We start from the raw sequence: 18,568 nt of genomic DNA on the forward strand, positions 1-18,568 counted from the left end.
CTTCCTGCTGATTAGAAACTCATTTTCCTGGACAAACATGTTAGTTTGGCGTGTTAATCACTAAAACTTTGCGTAAAACCAACACAGCTGACAGATTACACAGACCTAATTGAATAATGCTTCGTTTAATCTCAAATGCTAATGAACGCGCTTGGCAGTGAGTCGCTCACAGAGCCAAGGCAACAAAGACGCTATCATATCGCTGTAATCACTGTGTTAGTGTATTAGAGTATGAGCCAGATGAGAATATACACGAAAACAGCAAAATATCTGTGGTTTCTGTTTAGGAAATATTGAGTTAATAGTTGATTCAGTGTTGGGATGCGCTGATCCAACTGGTTCCAGACCAGCATACTCTACCTCTCCATGTTGAATACTAATCTGACACCACTTTCATTTCTCTCTCTGAGACTGAAAATCTTATTATTATTTCATAACCTTGTAAAATAAAATGTAGCAGGAAGTGAAGTGAATAGATGGGCCTCATAATCAGTTTACAGTCAAAGACAGCAGGTCTAAACACCTGATGGAGTCACAACTCAATTAAATGTCATACACTAAATAGAAATAAATAAAACAACCCATCATCTGGTATTTTACCCTTGTGTAGTTTTACATAGATTCCAACTAAATGATCATTTTTGAGTATAAGTATCATTTTTAGTCTTTTTTGATCTTTCACTTTTTAACCATATCTCGACACAAACAGTACTAGTGACTGGCTGACCAGTTTAGCCCCCAAAATAATGTTAGTGGACATAATGAATAAGACTTTATTTAATCTCAGTAATAAACACACTCAGCAACAAGAAGCTTACAAATTCAAGGCAATGAAGAAGGTATCGTCTAATTGTAATCTTAATAAATATATGACTAACACTCATGAGAGAATACGTTCAACAGCAGCATGAACCACTTCTGTTTTAGGAAATGTTTTGTTAGTGGCTAATGTATTCAGTGTTAAAGGCCCATTGAGTCATTTATGACCTCTGTCAGCTTCGGTTTGTGTCCTGCAGGAAATCATGCAACTGTGAAAAAAGCCATCTCCTCTATAACTGAAGCACATGCCCACATTGGTACAACAACAAACTCAAATATATTTAAGATTTTGCACCCATGTTAATAGTTCACCATTATCTATCCTCTAAGCTTATAGTCAATGAACGATTCATAGATGCTTTCAGGATTTAGATTTTTATAACTTTCTTTATCCTTTAATATGGAATTTGCTGAGTACTCATAACTCCTAAAAATGAGAGCCAGGCTTATCTTGAGCCTAAACTGCTGGTTAATCTTTCAGCATCCTGCCCAAATCTGCCTCCCCCAGCGCTAAACAGACTTAGTTATTCTTCCTGAATCACAGTTCATTTGTAAAATTATTATTTCCCTCTTCATCCTGCTTCTGCTTCCTGTAGACTACATCTGGGTTCTTATGGGACAATTATACCCAGTGCAAACAGCTCTGTACCGTTTATACCAGCTGTGAGGGCACGAGTACGCACTCGAGTATCGAACTGAATACTGGTTGTCACCACGCAGACGAAACCTCGACATCAGTACGCACACATATGAGGTATAACTGGTTTTTTACACTCAGTGAGACCTACTGACCGTAGGACCAGCTGACAAATATCTGCTAAGAAAATGTTTATGCTCATCTTTTATTGGTTTGGGGTGTAGCCTTACTCGCGGATAAGGCAGATATGGCTTTTTAAACAGTGAGAAACCCAAAGCTACCCATCAGATCTGCAGTGTAGCGTGTTAATAAAAAATAAATGAAGCTCTTTTCAAGAGGTCAGAAAGGACAGAAAGAAATACAACAAGTCTTATTCTCAAATTCTGGGCCTTTGACTATGTTACTGCTTTCATAATAAGGTCATTAGTTAGAAATCAGGAGTCTTCAGTATTTGTCAAACAATTCTAGGCATCTACACCAATGAGCAACACCAACAAAGTACTGAATGGTGATGTGACCACACTCTTTATCTTGTTATAAAGCTGTATTCTGCCTGCAAATTTAGGTCCTGGAAATACTGTGTAGGTTACTTTGACAGTCCAGTCTTCTCCTTCAACAGTCTCCAATTCCAGCCATTTGCCAAAGCAGGAAAAACAGCTCAGAAATGGCTCAGAGAACATGACCTTATCACGGTTAGGGATTTGGGAACCTTGTTTGTAAATTCTTTATCTTGTACTCGTGTTCTTTCAGAGTTTTTCTTTATCAGCCAGTTTCTTATCTGCACCTCGGCCTATATTCTCCCCAACTTCCCTTTGTTCTCTGCTGCATCGTGTGTTTCCCAGCAGTGAACCTTTAATTACTTATAAACCTGTTTTTCTTTTTTAACCTCACGATTTCCATGTTCCCAATTGGCTGACCCTTTTTGCCTTGTCATTTTGACTGAACATTTTGGACTTCGTTGACTTCTTACTTCAGGCATGTAAGGCCTCTTCTCCGTACATTCCCAAAACAGGAGGATCCCCTCGATCTAATTCTGGTGTCACGATATCAGAAAGCACAGAACAGTCCTGGAGGCCACAGCCCCACCTGTACAATCTTAGTCAGGTGGTGTTAAGGATGTAGTTTTCTGATCTAAAGGCATGCTGTACTTGTAGGCAGAGCAGTGCTGTGCACTGACTGCTAATGTCAGTGTTAACTTACATGCTGACTTGGCATAGTTGCAATTTTCACAACATGACCATCTGCATTTAGTGTGATGACGTGCTGGCATTTGCTAATTAACACTAAACACAATGTTTGATGGTGCTAGATGAGTTTTCATCCTGAGGAGAGCATTTAACTATATTTATAGCAATCTATCGAGTAGTTCAAGACAAACTTGAGTACGACTGATGACCCAATCTATGCAACAGCTGGTCCACTTTCATTCTGAATGTCTCACATGTAACAGAAGAAAGCAGGAGCCTTGAAATCTTGAAGCAGCGCTCTCAGTATTAGCATCTGAATTATTCAAGGTTCAAGGTCACAAAACCTAATTAAAAACTGTGAGTATAAGTTTGAACTATAATTTATAATAGTCAAAATCTCTCTGTTATTGGACATTTCAGAGTTCAGAGTCATAAAGAACGCCTCAGTGTGTGAAGGTGGGGGTTCAACCAAAGGCAAAAAAATCAGGTCTAATCACACATCTGTGTGTGTGTGTGTGTTTATTTTGTATTCAAATAGACTCTGTTAAGTGTATCTCTGTTGAGCTCTAGTTCAGTAGCGCATTTCCCTGAATGGGAGCGAGACACTGGAGCAATGTGTGAGCCGAAACCAAAATCCCTTCAAACACGATAACTTTGAACGTCTCTCAATAAACTGACATTCTCAGCTCATCATCCAACTGTTGAGTAAATCAGCGCTTTATGCTGCAGTCCTGCTTCATGGCTTTTCCCCTGAAGGACACAGTTTATTCAATAATAACTACCTTCTATCCAGCTGTCAATTTTCTACATCTATTCGTCCTCCAGGGTCACAGTTAGTCCAAGTCTATCCTGACACGAGACAAAGATATGGCTACTTGAAAATTGGGGTTATTTTCTTCTTTCTTGAAATATAATCAGAGGTGGCTAAAGTGCACACATCCATCAATTAAGTAGAAGTACAGATACATGTGTTAGAAAATACTCTGGTAAAAGCTAAAGTATTGACTCACATTAAAGTGAAAAAGTACTCAAAGTACAAAAGTAAAAGGCAGTTCTTTGGAGGTCACTTCTACCAGCTATTTGTGTGCGAGGCAAACTGAACCTCATGTTGTCTAAATATAATAATACATCGTTCTCCATCTCTGAGAGCGAACCTATCACACACTGACCTTTCATTTGTCTCCCTGGGAAATACAGAAACTGCACAGAAACAGTTTGTGTGTTTGCTGATATTTGCTGAAAAGTTGCCTTTTAAATTACCTGCCACTTAGAAAATGTTACTCCATTTACACTTGCCGAAGCACCGCGACCAAAACTGATTGACATCTACACCTTGGCCTGCGTATAGTGGCCTGAGTATAGTGCAATAAATGATGCATAAATGATATGTTTGTGGCCTTTTTCATTTGACATCAGTAGCATTGATAATGGAGTATAATATTGTTCTTTCCAACTGGTTTGACATGATTAACAACTCCCCTCAGATGTGTTAAACCTAAAGTAATGAGCCTGTTTTGAAGAGAAAGTAGAAATATTTAGATATTTGTGATCAAATGTGGGGAGTACAAGTTAAAAAAACAGTTGTCAGAAGAATAATTACTCAGTAATATAGTACATATATATGAAAATTCAGTGACAAAGTGAAAGCATTGGTATACTGCTACTTCCTTTCCCCTTCAGCTCTGTTGAAGCAGTGTTGGCTTTCCTGCTATTGTTCCTCACACTCCTTTTTGGAGTCTTTATTTCTTTCTTTTTTACTGCCCTCTGGACTTCTCAGCTATTAACGATTTGCCTTTTGTTATTTAACTTGATCCATGACTCACTATGATGCATTTACTTGGGAGGGACAGAAAAAAACATTTTAAATAATGCAGTTGAGGATGTAATTAAAACTTTGGATGGCATTTGGGTTAAAGGGGTTAAAGCAGCTCAGTGGGTGCAAAACAGTGAGTCACAAACAGAACCTAATGGTGCATAATTAAATCCGGAGATCGGGCTCGTACTACGTGTCATTTCAAAATTAGAGCTGTGGGATCATCTTTCTAAAAGAGGGGCTAATCTTCTTTAATTCTGGTTTCAAATGATGTGAAAATGCAGTTTCAGAAGCTTTTTTTCTGTTTTAAATTCCAAAGGGAAACATTACAGTCGGTACTCATTTTCCAAATCTTCCAGCAGTTTTCAAGAAATTTGTTTTAAATCACAAACTAATGGAGATAAAATAGGTCCTGCAGCTGAAACTCCGTCTGATCTGTTTGTGTTTTCCATCCTCTGACTCAGATTCTGGAAGGCTTATATCCTCGGAGGAGATCTGGTCGGAGCGCTCGGTATTGATCAGACAGGCTGATGTTTCAACTAATGCGCCTTTCACTGAGCCTGATGCTGCAGGGATGTTTTCTGCAATTTTGTGTTTAATGTGCAATGTGAGTCCAGCATGATGAGCTCATTCCTTTGATTTTCATGTTCACTGGTTTGTGCTGTAAAGTTTTAGTTTATCTATGATCCTAAACTCACCTATAGCCACAAGCTGTGGGTTTCACTGATACATGCACTGGAAATGCGTGGGTGTCTGAGCTTTCACTCAGAGATGGGGTGAGAAGCTCAGAGTAGAGCTTTATTTAGATTTATTTTATTTTAGATTTATTTCATTCTCATTAAACCTCCTCCTGGGGTCAAAGAGGAGTTATACAGCAAACAAATAACAATTCAGTGTGGTTTGAGTATCTAACTAAGATGCTGCCTGGATGCCTCCTAAGTGAGGTGTTTAAGGTAGCTGTAGCTCAGGTGGTACAGCAGGTCACCTACTAATTGGAAGGTTGGTGGTTTGGTCCCGTCTGCTCCAGTCTGCATGCCAAATATCTTTGGGCAAGATACTAAACCTGAGTTGCTCTCCGATTCATCCATTTGAGTATGAATTTTTGTAGATAGAAAGCATTTACAGGGGAAAAAAGTGCTTGTGCAAATGGATGAATGAGGCAAGTTGTGTAAAGCCTTGAGTGCTAAGATAGACTAGAAATGTGCTATATAAGAACCAGTCCATTTACCATTTCAGTCATGTCCAACTGGGAGGAGACACCAGGAAAAGCTGACTAGATAATAGTCGTGCTCACGTGAAGCTTTCCCTGCCTGTGCATGTTTGAACCCAAAAATCCAGCTTGTTTGGCTGCAGTGATCAGATCCCATGCCTGGGTAGATTTAAAAAATCAGGCCCTGGTCTGCTTGAAAATCTGGACCTCAGCTGGACTCAGGTACATCACACAGTGTGATTAGTCTTGGTGTCATCCTCAATAGCACTCTTTCCTTCACAGCACATATAAATAATATCACTCGGTCTTCCTATTTTCATCTCCGTAATATTAACCGCCTTCGTCCCTCACTCACTCCACACAGTACCGCCATACTTGTCAATGCTCTTGTCACATCTCGTCTGGATTACTGTAACTCTCTTCTCTGTGGTCTACCTCATACATCCCTCCATAAATTGCAGTTAGTTCAAAATACAGCTGCTCGTATTATTTCCAGAACTAGATCCGCTGAACATATAACACCTGTTCTTAAACAGCTCCATTGGCTTCCAGTTCACCTCCGTGTCAATTTCAAGATCCTGCTTCTCACTTTCAAACCGCTTCATAATCTCGCTCCTCCATATTTATCCAATCTTCTCCATACATACTCACCCCTTCGTACACCCCGCTCTTCTTCAGCTTCCCTTCTGTCTGTTCCACCTGTTCGCATGACTACCGTTGGACTCAGAGCCTTTAGTTGTTCTGCCCCGAGACTTTGGATGCACTTCCACCAGATCTCCGGACCACAAACTCTCTCACCACTTTTAAATCACGTCTCAAAACCCATCTATTCAGAATTGCATACACCTGATCTGTCTTAGTCCATTTGTACCTTGCTCAGCTTTTATACTTTTATGCTCGTGTTGTGTTTTGTTTTACCTTATGTCTAAATTATTTTTTGCCATGTTTATTAGATTTTATTGCTGCTATTGTTCTTGTGTTATTGTAAGGTGACCTTGAGGGTCTTAAAGGCGCCTATAGATAAAATCTATTATTATTATCATAATTACTGTCCTCGCATGGATCCCCAATGCTCCCTCAATGAAAGCTGCCTTCATGAAAATCACTTTAACTGATTTACAAATATGACACAGGGCAGTGTGTCACTGCTTCCCCAATTAAGTCACAAAATGCATACAACTGTAAAGAGAACTGTGCAAGAGCACATCTCAAAAGAGCTTCTGAAAGTAAGAGAGGGAGTGTGAGAGAGAGAGCTTGAGATGCTGAGACAGATCAGTTAGAGCAGTGTGAGTACAGGGAAATGGAGAGGAGGGGCAACTGTGTTTGAGCACAGTATACAGTGAAACAGTGCTTAGTGTGAGCACTAATGTCTGGCTTGGAAACACCCCTTTATCCCCCCAGACGAGCTGGAGGAGGGGTCTGGTGAGAAGGAGGTGTGGGCACCTCTGCTGCCCCTGCCACCTGACCCAGATAAGCAGCAGATGATGGATGGATAATTAAGAACAGAGTAGATCAGATCAGCAGTGCCACTGGCTCATCTAATAGGGTAAGAATTATGAGTTCAGTTGGCACCTTTTGTAAAATAGGACTTTAAATGCTTTTCTGACTGCAGCATCCTGAGTGACAGCTACCTCAGGTGCCACTAATTAAAGAGCAGCATAGTAGAGTACGTGATGGACAGAAAACCTCCTCTGGGCTACTGTTTGGAAGCACTAAACATTTTGGCCATCGGCACATTGGTTTATCACAGGATGGTACGATAGTAATAAGTTGTCGATCACCACGCTCTAACTGGCACTGAGTTTTATCATCTGTTTTACAGTAAATGGTAGCAAGTATTTGTTTTTAAATTGAAAGTGTTTAAGACCATAAATTAATCTGAGAAGTGTTTAGTGAGGTAAAGTGAGATTGATTGATTGATTGATTGATTGATTGATTGATTGATTGATTGATTGATTGATTGATTGATTGATTGATTGATTGATTGATTGATCATACTTTATTCATCCCGAGGGAAATTGGGTTAAGGCTGCCAGCCGTGCCAGCGCCGTCTTACCCTTCCCACCATACATACATTACACAAACATCACATGGGGAAGACAGGTCAGAGGGGTATAACATGGAAAAGCACCACATGAGGAATGATGAGGAGAAAAAAATAACTCCCCCCAGACTGAGCTCCAACAGGGAGATCAGTTTGAGAACAGAAAAAAACACCTCTGCACATAGCACATGAAAAAACTCTTAATACACCAAAGAACACATGACAAGCAACAGGGATGGTTTAAGGGTGAGAGACAGCCAATGTAGACAGTACATCCGGGCCTGCAGCATAAGCGCTGGTCTCCATGATCCACCGTCAGCATCGGAGGGGAATAAGCATCGAAGGCGTTTGGAGGGGGGAGGGGGGATGAGTGTACATCTGCATGTGTATATATGTATGTGTGTGTGTGTGTGTGTGTGTCCAGAGTTCAGCTGAGACAGTGTCCTTCGCCCTGCCAGGCTAAGTAAACAGTCTTCCAGCCAACCCAGGTGGCCTTGCATAGAAAGGGAAGAACAGTCTCAACACAGTCGTTATCAGGGTGTTGTTGTTCAGCTCCAGCCTTGAGACCGCAGCTGGCGCCGAAGGGGTATCCGAATGAAGTGATGGTGGTTTTAACTTTACTGCGAACAACTCATATGAATTTCAAAGCTGTTCTAACAGTCCAACACTGGTCACTCAATCTCCCGTTGGAGAGGAGCGAGCTTCTCCATGATGTTATCAAACTTACGCTCCGTGATGTTGTCATCCTTGTGCTCAAAGAGCAGATTCTGAGAACTCACGACCGCAGTGAGCTTCTCCAAGATGTGATCCAATTTGCGCTCAGAGGTGTTATTCCGAGCAAGCCCGTCCAGATGTAGGCTCATTTTTCCATACAATTGCAACCAGAGGCAGTCTCCCCCTGCAAACCGCTAGAAGGAATTCAAGTTGAAGACATTTCTGCATTAGCTTTGCTGCAGGCCTGTTCCTTTTCTCATTTTTCCCTTTGTACATCCTCCCCGTCTCTCCTTTCAACCAGAGCAGGGCAAAGGAGACAGGGAGGAGTTACAAGGAGAAAGGAGCCGAGGAGACAGGCTTTTAACTATGAGACAGACTTGCTTTGGAGCTCATTTTATTGCCATGTCAATAAATTATGACATTTAGCACAGCTGCATTATCTGCTCTGCTTTGTTACGGCCTACTCTGTATTTAATGATGTCTGATGTCATACGAGCGTAACAGTGTTCATGACAGCTTTTATATTTGTTGCTGCGTTTAATTAAATTTACAGCGCCATCTGAAAAGAATTTTTAATCACACAAACGTTCAAGAGCAGAAGGTTTCCTCATGCATGTGATCACCTTAAATAACTGAAAGGTCTTATCAATACGAAGGACTAATTGTTCGTAGATCGCTCCGCGTGCCACTGTTTGGATAATCCAAAGATTTTGCATGTGTCTTTTACAGGTAATACATCTGCAAAGGATACACTTCAATCCTCTGTCCTCCAGATGCATTTTAGGAATTGAGACATCCTTCAACATGTAGATGTGTTCAAGATGTACTGAGATTACTTTTGATCAGAAGAGGAAGGGAGGAGGACAGAGGAGACTAGGAGGCAGAAAATAAAGCAATGAGAACGTTCTGTTAACTTCCAAATTTCTATTTAGATTGAGCCATGAGATCATTGTCGATCTTTCGATCTTCGCGGCCTGAATTCTTTGGTTTTTTATTTTATTTTACTTGCATTTGAATCTAGTTGAATAGGATTTATTCTGTCTGTCAGTCTGTAGCGTTTTGTTTGTCGCACTTGGTCAAGAGCTCCCTGTTTCTGAGTCTGAATCATCTCTCCGAGCTCCTCATCTCTCCACCTGCTGGCCTCTCTCTCTGCAGGCCAATAAATTACACAGAGGAGTCGTGTTTATAGAGATAAACAACTCCAAGGCTGCTGCGGGATCAGAGCTCAATGCAAACAGCACTTGATCAAAACTGAATTCTGTTTCTGATGCTGTGACCGCTGAATAACAACTATGCCTCGCAATGCCAATGTTCCAGGTGCTTCTCACAGTGGCAGGAGGGTGCAAACCATGCATTTATACAGTAGCGGTTTTAGATACGGGCGACACGGGCGGTTGCCCGGGGCGGCATCGTGATGGGGGGCGGCATCGTGATGGGGGGCGGCATCACGGGCATCAAAAAAAAAAAAAAAAATGCTCGTACTCATGCTGCCCCGACGGCAGCCAGCGCATATTGGGAATGTCATAGGCACCGATCGGTTTTCTATCGCCCATTTGCTGGGAGTAAGGGCGCCCTCCGTTTGCGAGGTGCGCCTGCTGCTTGCGGCACAGGGAGGAGAGGGCGGGGCGGCGGGGGATTCTCTGGCTGGCTGGAGCAGCATCTAATAACCAACTCGCAAAATAAAACAAAATAAAAACAAAACAACAAACACGAAAACACCAGACATTATGATACAGACTTATAATTTGCACCGATGTTTTTCGAAATTTATACACGAAAACTGAGCGCGAGAGCCCTCGGTGCGCCTGCGCGCTGCTGAAGTCAAAGTAAACTTTATTGTCATCTCCGCTACATACAGTCCAGTATATAGAGACGAAACGACGAGGCTCCAGTTACAGCAGTGCAAATAAATGAACAATAAATATAGTAGAGTAAGAAAATAAATATACACTTTAGGACTCGGGGTAAAGGGATCAATAACAATTTAAAATTTATAATTTACAGTTTGATGATTTAAAGTCTCACACATAACCCGTCGAAAGGGAGGAGACCTGCTGCTTCCAAAGAGAGCACATTTCATTCATAATGTTGTAAATCCAAGCCCATTATGTATTCATGATTTGAATCCTGGGTTGTGTGAAATCCCAGAAATACACCCTAGACAAAGTTAATCTGTGAACTAAGGTGTAGGTCTATTAGGTTATGTTGTGGTGATCCTCTGGTTGAGGGATGGGTGTTCATACTGGAGTGCAAAATTAAAACCAATGGAAGATGGACAAGAAAAGTTCAAAGCCATCAGGTGCTCAGTTTAGAAAAAAGAGAAAAGAAGAAGAGAAGAAACAAACAAATGATACAGGTAAACAGATGTGTCATTGGATAATGGCAGGTCATCCTGAAACAATCAGAATCAGAATACTTTATTAATCCCTAAGGAAATAATGTGGGTTACAGTTGCCCCAAGAAGAAATGGTAAAAATAGTAACAGTAACAGACTAAACTCCAAACAATACATTATGTTACAGATTTTAATATTAATAAGTCATTGTCAATTGTTGATTTGTCCTGTTCTCATTGTATGACGAATTATGATGGCTGTTTGGTAGCCGTTTGCATACTATGCATACTCTCTCTCTCTCTTCATATGTGTGTGTGGACAACAGTTTTATGTTAATGTACAATCCTTAACATGTTTTGTGTGTGTGTGTTTGTGTGTGTGTGTGGGGGGGGGCGCCAGAGGGAGTGTTCGCCCAGGGCGCCAAACAGGCTAGGACCGCCACTGCATTTATACATGCTGATGCAACAGGCTTGCAGGATGCATTTCTATCACAGCCATGTTGTTGGGTGGTCTGACCTATTCCTGCATAAAAACTGTGGTTTTGTGCTCCTTCTCGATGTTCTGTTGATTTTGATTTTAAAACAACAAGCAAACTTATTTTAAGCAATTTGGGCAACTACTTTGAATTGTTATGTAAATGTCCATTATGTAAGTTTCCTTTAATAGTGGCTCAGTAGTTTATGGTTTACATATTTACCTTGTAAGTAAAAGATCTCTGGGTTCAATCCAAGAAGGCGACACAAGTCATTTCGGGAGGTTTTCAGCATGTAGCTAAAATAGCTACACGCTGTGGTGACCAGTGGTGAAAAAGGAAGCAGGTTAATGTAGCCTGCTTTATTTAAATTTCCTTTAATACCAGTGGCTACTTAAGCAATAATGTGATGAATACGGACACAGACTTCTGCAACCTTTGTGGAGATTTAACCTTCTCCTGCCATGTAAACTGCTCTTTAATTCTCACAAAGATTAGACGAAGACAAAAAGATTAATCTTTTTTAATGAATTTCACTGACATGTCAGGATAAAAAAAAAGAAAAGAAATTTGAAAAAAATTGAGTATGTCATCTATTTAACGGATTTATCATATAAAATTATATGAAAATGAATGTTCTTGTTCCTGAATATGTTACGTTCTAGTGGCTCTGAGTTTGTTTTATATATAGCTTCTGATTTCTTGTTTTATTTTAGCTCCTCTTTCCTGTCCAGTCCGTCCCCGTCTCGTCTCCGTGTTTGTTTACCTCCAGTCTCCACAGTCATGCCCCCGTGTCTGTCTGGTCTCTCTGTGTTCTGTCTCCGTGACCGTCTGCATTTCCCGTCTTGTCTAGTTAATACATCTGTAGTCCTGGTCTCATGTCCGTCTCATGCTCTAGTTACATAAATCTGCCATTTCCCAGCCAGCTGTGTTTTGAGTTCACGTTTGTCTGCAGAGTCTTGCATTTGGGTCCACTTCCTGCCTGCTACACTGTCCTATGACAGTTTCATACCAGAATGCTGATAGTATCCATGACTGTTCAGTTATATAAGTTTGAAATTGTTGGGATGTTTTGTTGTAAAAGCTCCAAAAGCTTCTGTGAGTGTACATCAGGGAACAGGCTTTAAGGGTTAAGTTACCTGGACTAACTACCACTATAACAGCACTTACATAAAAGAGAAAGTGACAGCAGCACACACATAAAGCATCAATCACTGATGGAACAACAAAAAGGACGGACGTCTCCATTTTTGTCTCCCTTTCTTACTCTTTCTGCTCCTCTCCCTCTCTCCAGGGTCCACAGCTGAGAAGTGATACATGGCTCAGTAATAGCCTGAACCCAGGGGACAGCAGCTCTGTGGCCTTGGTAAGAGACTATCAACACTGGCACACCTTCACACCCGGTCACACACAGACAGTCACGAGAGTGCCGGCGTACACACAGGAGTACACACAGGTTTGACTAATATGAGCTCCTGCAGGCTGTGACACCACCATTTTCTCCCAACAGAGCATCCCTTTTCCTTTTTCATGATGTTGTGACACGTGCAGGAGTTGAAATTAATATTCCTTTTGTCTACCTTCCAAAGTCTCTGAAACAGCATTTAGACTGGGGATGTATGCCTGTGTAGCTTCTCAGTCATCCAGGTCAGTCCTGAGAGCTTAAAAAGGAGAACACTTGCATTTACAGGACAAAGGACAGTCTTTTGAGGATGTCAGTGTTCACAATTTGGACGGAGAAGACAGGTGGTGTGAAAGAGGAGTAAAGGAGGTCATCTATGTCCACTGTGAATGAGCAACATTGAACAGAGGCAGTGACTTATGACATCTGTTATAAGCCACTGACAATGCAGTCTTGAAATCCCTTCCAAGGTGTTTAAGTCCTCACTTACACTTTGCCCAGGTGACCTCAACACATCACACGATGGTGTGGACATCACCCTTAACCCCTGGAGACGATATAAACCTACACCTTTTTTCACACCTCAGCTCATGTGTTGAGTCTCAGAATCAATAGTGGGTCATTGACATTAAGGATCACCTTAAACAAAGACAACCCCGACTTGGAATAAAATACCTAGGACTCTCCACTATTTGTTTTTAGAACTGAAGAAGCCTCTACGATGAGAGAATACATCTTCTAAAACATAAGCAATCCCATTACTCTTTTTTAAGTCCTCAAGACTACACTAGGGATGACTCAACATGTCGGGGTGTTCCTTGTGTTTGACTGGCCTGTAATTTAGACAAGGAACAGAAAACAGACTCCTCAACTTGTCTAAAAGACAGAAAACCCTCAGAAGACATTTAAAAATGTGAAATCGATGAAGTTAAAAAAAAGTGTCCAAACAAATATTTTGTGTATTTTAGGGGCTATACGAAACTGTTAATCACATTCTCCGTCAACCAAATCGTGCTTCGAATATCGCTGAAATGTGCAGCTTTTAGTGTCACCAATGCACCGAGAGTCAGATTCGTTTCTAGAGTTTAGCAGTTTGCTCCATATCATACATCCTGGTGCAGAAAAAACTAACCTGGTTACATGTAGCTTCGGTTATATTTGACATACAGACATGTTTTTCTGTGTTTTTTTCCCCACCTCTGCTCATTTACGACTTTCATTAATGGAGACCGTGAGTAGCACTACCCGGGGCAGAGCCATCTGTCAGGGATGCAGACTCAGGTGGTGGTCAGCGGCCACCCAAACCCTGCAATTTTACATTAATAAAATATGAGTAATACATTTAACCGAGTACTATCGCTGGCACCGACCAGCAAAGGCTGCAGTCTTTAAATGACTAGTGGACATCCTCAGTCAAAAACCAGATCAGGTGTCAGTGACAACAAACAGATTTCTTCCCATTAATTCTGTGTTCAGATGTCTTGACATGACAACAATGCTTTTTAGCCACTTTCTGTCACCCGCTGGCTCTCACTATATTATGACACTTGTTAGGGAGCTTTTACTGCACTTACAGTAACACAACACATTGTTTTCTTATCGATTATCAGTATTTCACACCACCTGTGTGTTGTGTGCTCCGCTCAACACAGTGTGTATGAAGAGCTCACACTGAGAGGAGGGAAAGGAGGAACTGATGTGACAGTAAATAAGACAACTTTGCAATAAAGTGTTAACTGTTACATCATAAAGGCATTAAATTAATAGTAATTTTATATTCTTGGATAAGTTTATTTTACATTTTATTTTCTAAAGTTCCAAAATTTTTATATAAAGTCTGACGTTGCCTTACAGCCACATGAATAACTGGCTGACTCCGTGGGTGCTACTCTAATTTATACCATTGTAATACAGTAATACTGAAATATTCATTTACAAAAGACACAGTTAGTCAGGTAATACTTTGAACTTGCCCACACAACTGAAAGGCGTGCTTTCATTTTAAAAAATATAATCGGCACAAGCTTTTAAACAGCAGCTTTTACAACATATTCCTTGAACTAACCATGCATGACACATCAATGCAGCGAGGAAAAAAACTTAAAACTAACATTTCGTCAAACAGGTTGATTCAGTTCATCCAAACACAGCAGTCAAACGAGCAGAATCACTTTACTGGGATTTCCTCACCTGGATTATCGAGCGTGCGTCAAGATATTTCTCTAAATTAATTTACTCAACATAAAATTTTAAATTTGGCTCGATTTTGCTTAAATTGAGCTATTTGCACTCAATAGATCCTGTAAAAATGGTAATGAATAGTAATTCTGAGCTTTTTGGCATTAATGAGATTAGCAGCGATTTTAGTCACGTGACTAAAATTCAGTTTTCACTAACGATACTGCACTTCAGCAAACATACTGGAACAATAAAACAATACAGGAAGGCTAAAACTATATGCAGTGTGGCACGTTGTTGGTTCGGGTTCAGATGGCTCGTTTGGTTCTAAGAAATGTGAAGCATTTGATAACTACACTGTGATGAAGCCCATTAGTTTTGGTCACACCTGTGGCTGTTTGGCAGTACACTGTAGGCAATGATTACGGTGTGTTTTCATTCACAAAAGTGAAAAAGGTGTTTATATGTGTCTTGTTTGCTGTAGAACAGGTGTAAGAATAAGGTGGAGACATTCAGCTTCATCTTCTGGTGAGATTTTGTTCATGGCCCTTAGCTCCCTTAAGCCAAACTTAAGCAGACATCCATCCATCACTCACCATCTCCGCCTGCTTATCATCCGACGTGGCCGGAGCCTTTCCCATCTACCACCGAGTGAGAGATGGGGCACATCCAGGACAAGCTGCCAGGCCATCACACAAGTGACATATGGAGACAGACAACTATTCACACCTCTGCCAATTTAGAGGCACTAATTAATCTGAACTACAGTCTGAGGCAGGAGGGTGGAGCACCAGCAGAGTTGGGGTGAAACTGAAACCCAGAAAAGCCTCGGCTGTCTGGAGGTTTCAGACCCACAACCATTTGTTCATAGGTCAGCAAAGCTAATCAATTAATAATAAAATACTGAGATGAATTACCAGAACTATGAAATTTAAATGACAAGTTCGATTCATTACGTGTGCCTCAGCCACTCGGTCACTTGTGCACTCCACTTTTTTTAATGTTTCAGTGACTGTCTGAAGTCTGTGACTCACAGTGATGGTGCCAAAGCAACACAGCAGACACACTGCTGATGCGTTTTTGCCTTGACTCTGTTTTTTAGCAGTAAAATTAATAATCAGTTGAACTGAGGGCAGATTACTGACTCAGCCAGATGAGACCATCCCACTGTCTGGACATGAAAGAAATCCTTGGCAGGCTTGCATGTTTGTTAGAAAGATTCATGTCCTGATGCACTGACCTGAAACTGGAGGACGACGTATATTAAAAGCTTGTGCTCTTAAATAAAATGTTTATTCACTTATAATTACAACGATCCACAAAACAAGATCACACAGATAAGAGTTATTGTGCTTTATTCAGCTTTCTTTAGTGCTCTGACTTTGTCTTGTGGTATATACTGGGAGTCACAGATTTGGGTGTTTTATCCTAGGATTTCCTAATCTGCTTACTGAGTCTGCCATCGTTTTTAGGTCCAAATGCTTGTTGTGTTCCACTGTGAGTTTTTAAAAACTTAGCTTAAGGATGAGCAACACATGAATAGTGTCGATAAAAAGCTGGAGAGGCCATAACGACACCTGAATAGTTTTTGGAGTGCTTGTGTTAAAAAAAGAAAAAGAAATCACTGTAGAAGGTAAAGATGATGAGTCTCATCCAAACTAGAAGACTGGAAACAGGGTCGATTATTATCACCTAACAAGCTTTGAGCCTCTGGGCTCAGGCTGCGATGAAGGCTTCAGAGTTGGGGTCGGTTCACTTCTTACAGATTCATTTTCACATTTCAGCACCAACTCAGTACATTTGAGGATATCTTTCAGGCTTCACAGAGCTCCCTGTGGTGCCACCAAACTCTTTTCTCACTTTCGATAATACTTCTGAACACCCGGGGAGGAGGATGCCCCAAAAGAGGAGTACTTTCCCTTTAACTCATGTAAATTCCCATGAACTGAAACAGACTGTCTTAACACTTTATGGCCGTAAACTAGAGACACTGCGAACACACACACACACACACACACACAAATACAGTGCTGTGAGAAAGTATTTGCCCCGTTCTGAATTTCTTACCTGTTTGCATATTTTTCAGGCTTAAATGTTTCAGATCATCAAACACATTTATGATAACCAGAGTAAAAACAATGCAGTTTTTAAATGATGATTTCATTTATTAGAGCAAAAGCTACCCAAATCTACCAGGTCCTATGTGAGAAAGTAATTGCCTCCTGTTGTTAAATCTTGAATTAACTGCAATTAACCACATTTTTCGGAAAGAAGACTTAAATTTCACCTGGTGCACCCCGGCCTGATTACTGCCAGTTGAATCAATAAATCACTTAAATAGAACCTGTCTCACAAAGTGAAGTAGGCTAAAGATTACACTCTGCAGGGGACGCAAACAGCTGGACATGGCCAAAGGCCGAGTAGCCATTCCTGACTTATTTGATGTCTGCAGGCATAGTTGAGACATCATAATGTAAATTCTCTGTGCAAGAGCTCACATCATCACAAAAAACAGGCAGGCACACAGACATCCATGAGGGCCCTTGTGCTGACTCTCTAATGACATTTACACCACACCAAGCAGACCCTAGAAGACTCAGAAAATATGATCCCAACATTAAATATTCCAAAAAGCAGCAAATCATGTTACATCCACGAAAGAAACAAGAAGCCATGAAACTGAGTAGCTGATCTATCATCCTCGAATGGGTTACAAGGCCATTTTTAATGCTTTAGCACTCCAGCAAACCACAGTAAGAACCATTACCCACAAATGGAGAAAACTTGGAACAGCAGTGAACCTTTCCGGGAGGGGCTGCCCAAGCAGATTTACTCCAAGAAGGTCACAAAAGAACCCAGAACAAAATTTAAACAACTGCACATGTCACTCATTTAAGGTCAGAGTTCATGATTCAATCGTAACAAACAGACTGAGCATGAATAGTGTCCATGGGAGAGTTCAGAGGAGAAAACCACAGAAAACATGAAGAGTTCTGTTAACTTTTCCGTGGACTGATGAAGGTTTGAGTCCCAGTACATCTGGTGTAGGACTAACACATTTCATAAAAAGAACATCATAACAACATGGAGGCAGTAATGTGATGGTCTGGGGCTGCATTGCTGCTTTCAGGACCTGGATGAATTTATGGAACCATTAATTTTGCTCTTTAACAGAAATATCAGAAGGAGAATGTCCAGCCATGAGTTTGTGCCCTGAAGCTCAACGGCACTCGTGTTATACAGCAGGACAGTGATGCAAAACACACCAGCAAGGGGTCTAGACAAAGACTGGTCTTGAATCTGATTTGGCGTGACCTTAAACAGGCTTAAAAACTCTACAATCTGGCTGAATTAAAACAATTCTACAAAGAACTGTGTGTCAGAATTCATCCTGAGTGATGGGAAAGACTCACTGTCAGTTACTGCACTGCAGTTCTTACTGCCAAGGTTGGCACAACCAGTTTTTAGGTTTCGGGGGTAAGTTTGGATAACTTTGCAAAACTGCAATTTACATTTATCCAGGTTATTGTTGTCTAATATCAGAAGTTGTTTGATCTGAAACATTTAAGTGTGACTCACCACAAATGAAGAAATCAGGAAGAGGGCATACATTTGTTCGCAGCACCCGGTATCTTTGGGGGCGGGTCTTTAACCTTTTTCAGGGCTGAGGCTACAATGTGTAACAACAGGAGGCAGTTCTGGTTGAGTAACAGCGCTTCTTTCTCACCTCTATAATATTTGAGGGGACAAAAATCAA

General features: G+C 41.0%; 1 protein-coding gene across 7 annotated transcripts in view; it reads right to left on the reverse strand.

Annotated features, from left to right (window-relative positions):
- The window catches only part of fam131ba (family with sequence similarity 131 member Ba), a 78,936-nt gene that overhangs the window by 22,480 nt on the left and 37,888 nt on the right, over positions 1–18,568 (reverse strand). The window lies entirely within an intron of this gene.

This window comes from Oreochromis aureus, linkage group 22 (genome assembly GCF_013358895.1).
Source record: "Oreochromis aureus strain Israel breed Guangdong linkage group 22, ZZ_aureus, whole genome shotgun sequence".
Taxonomy (NCBI): domain Eukaryota; kingdom Metazoa; phylum Chordata; class Actinopteri; order Cichliformes; family Cichlidae; genus Oreochromis; species Oreochromis aureus.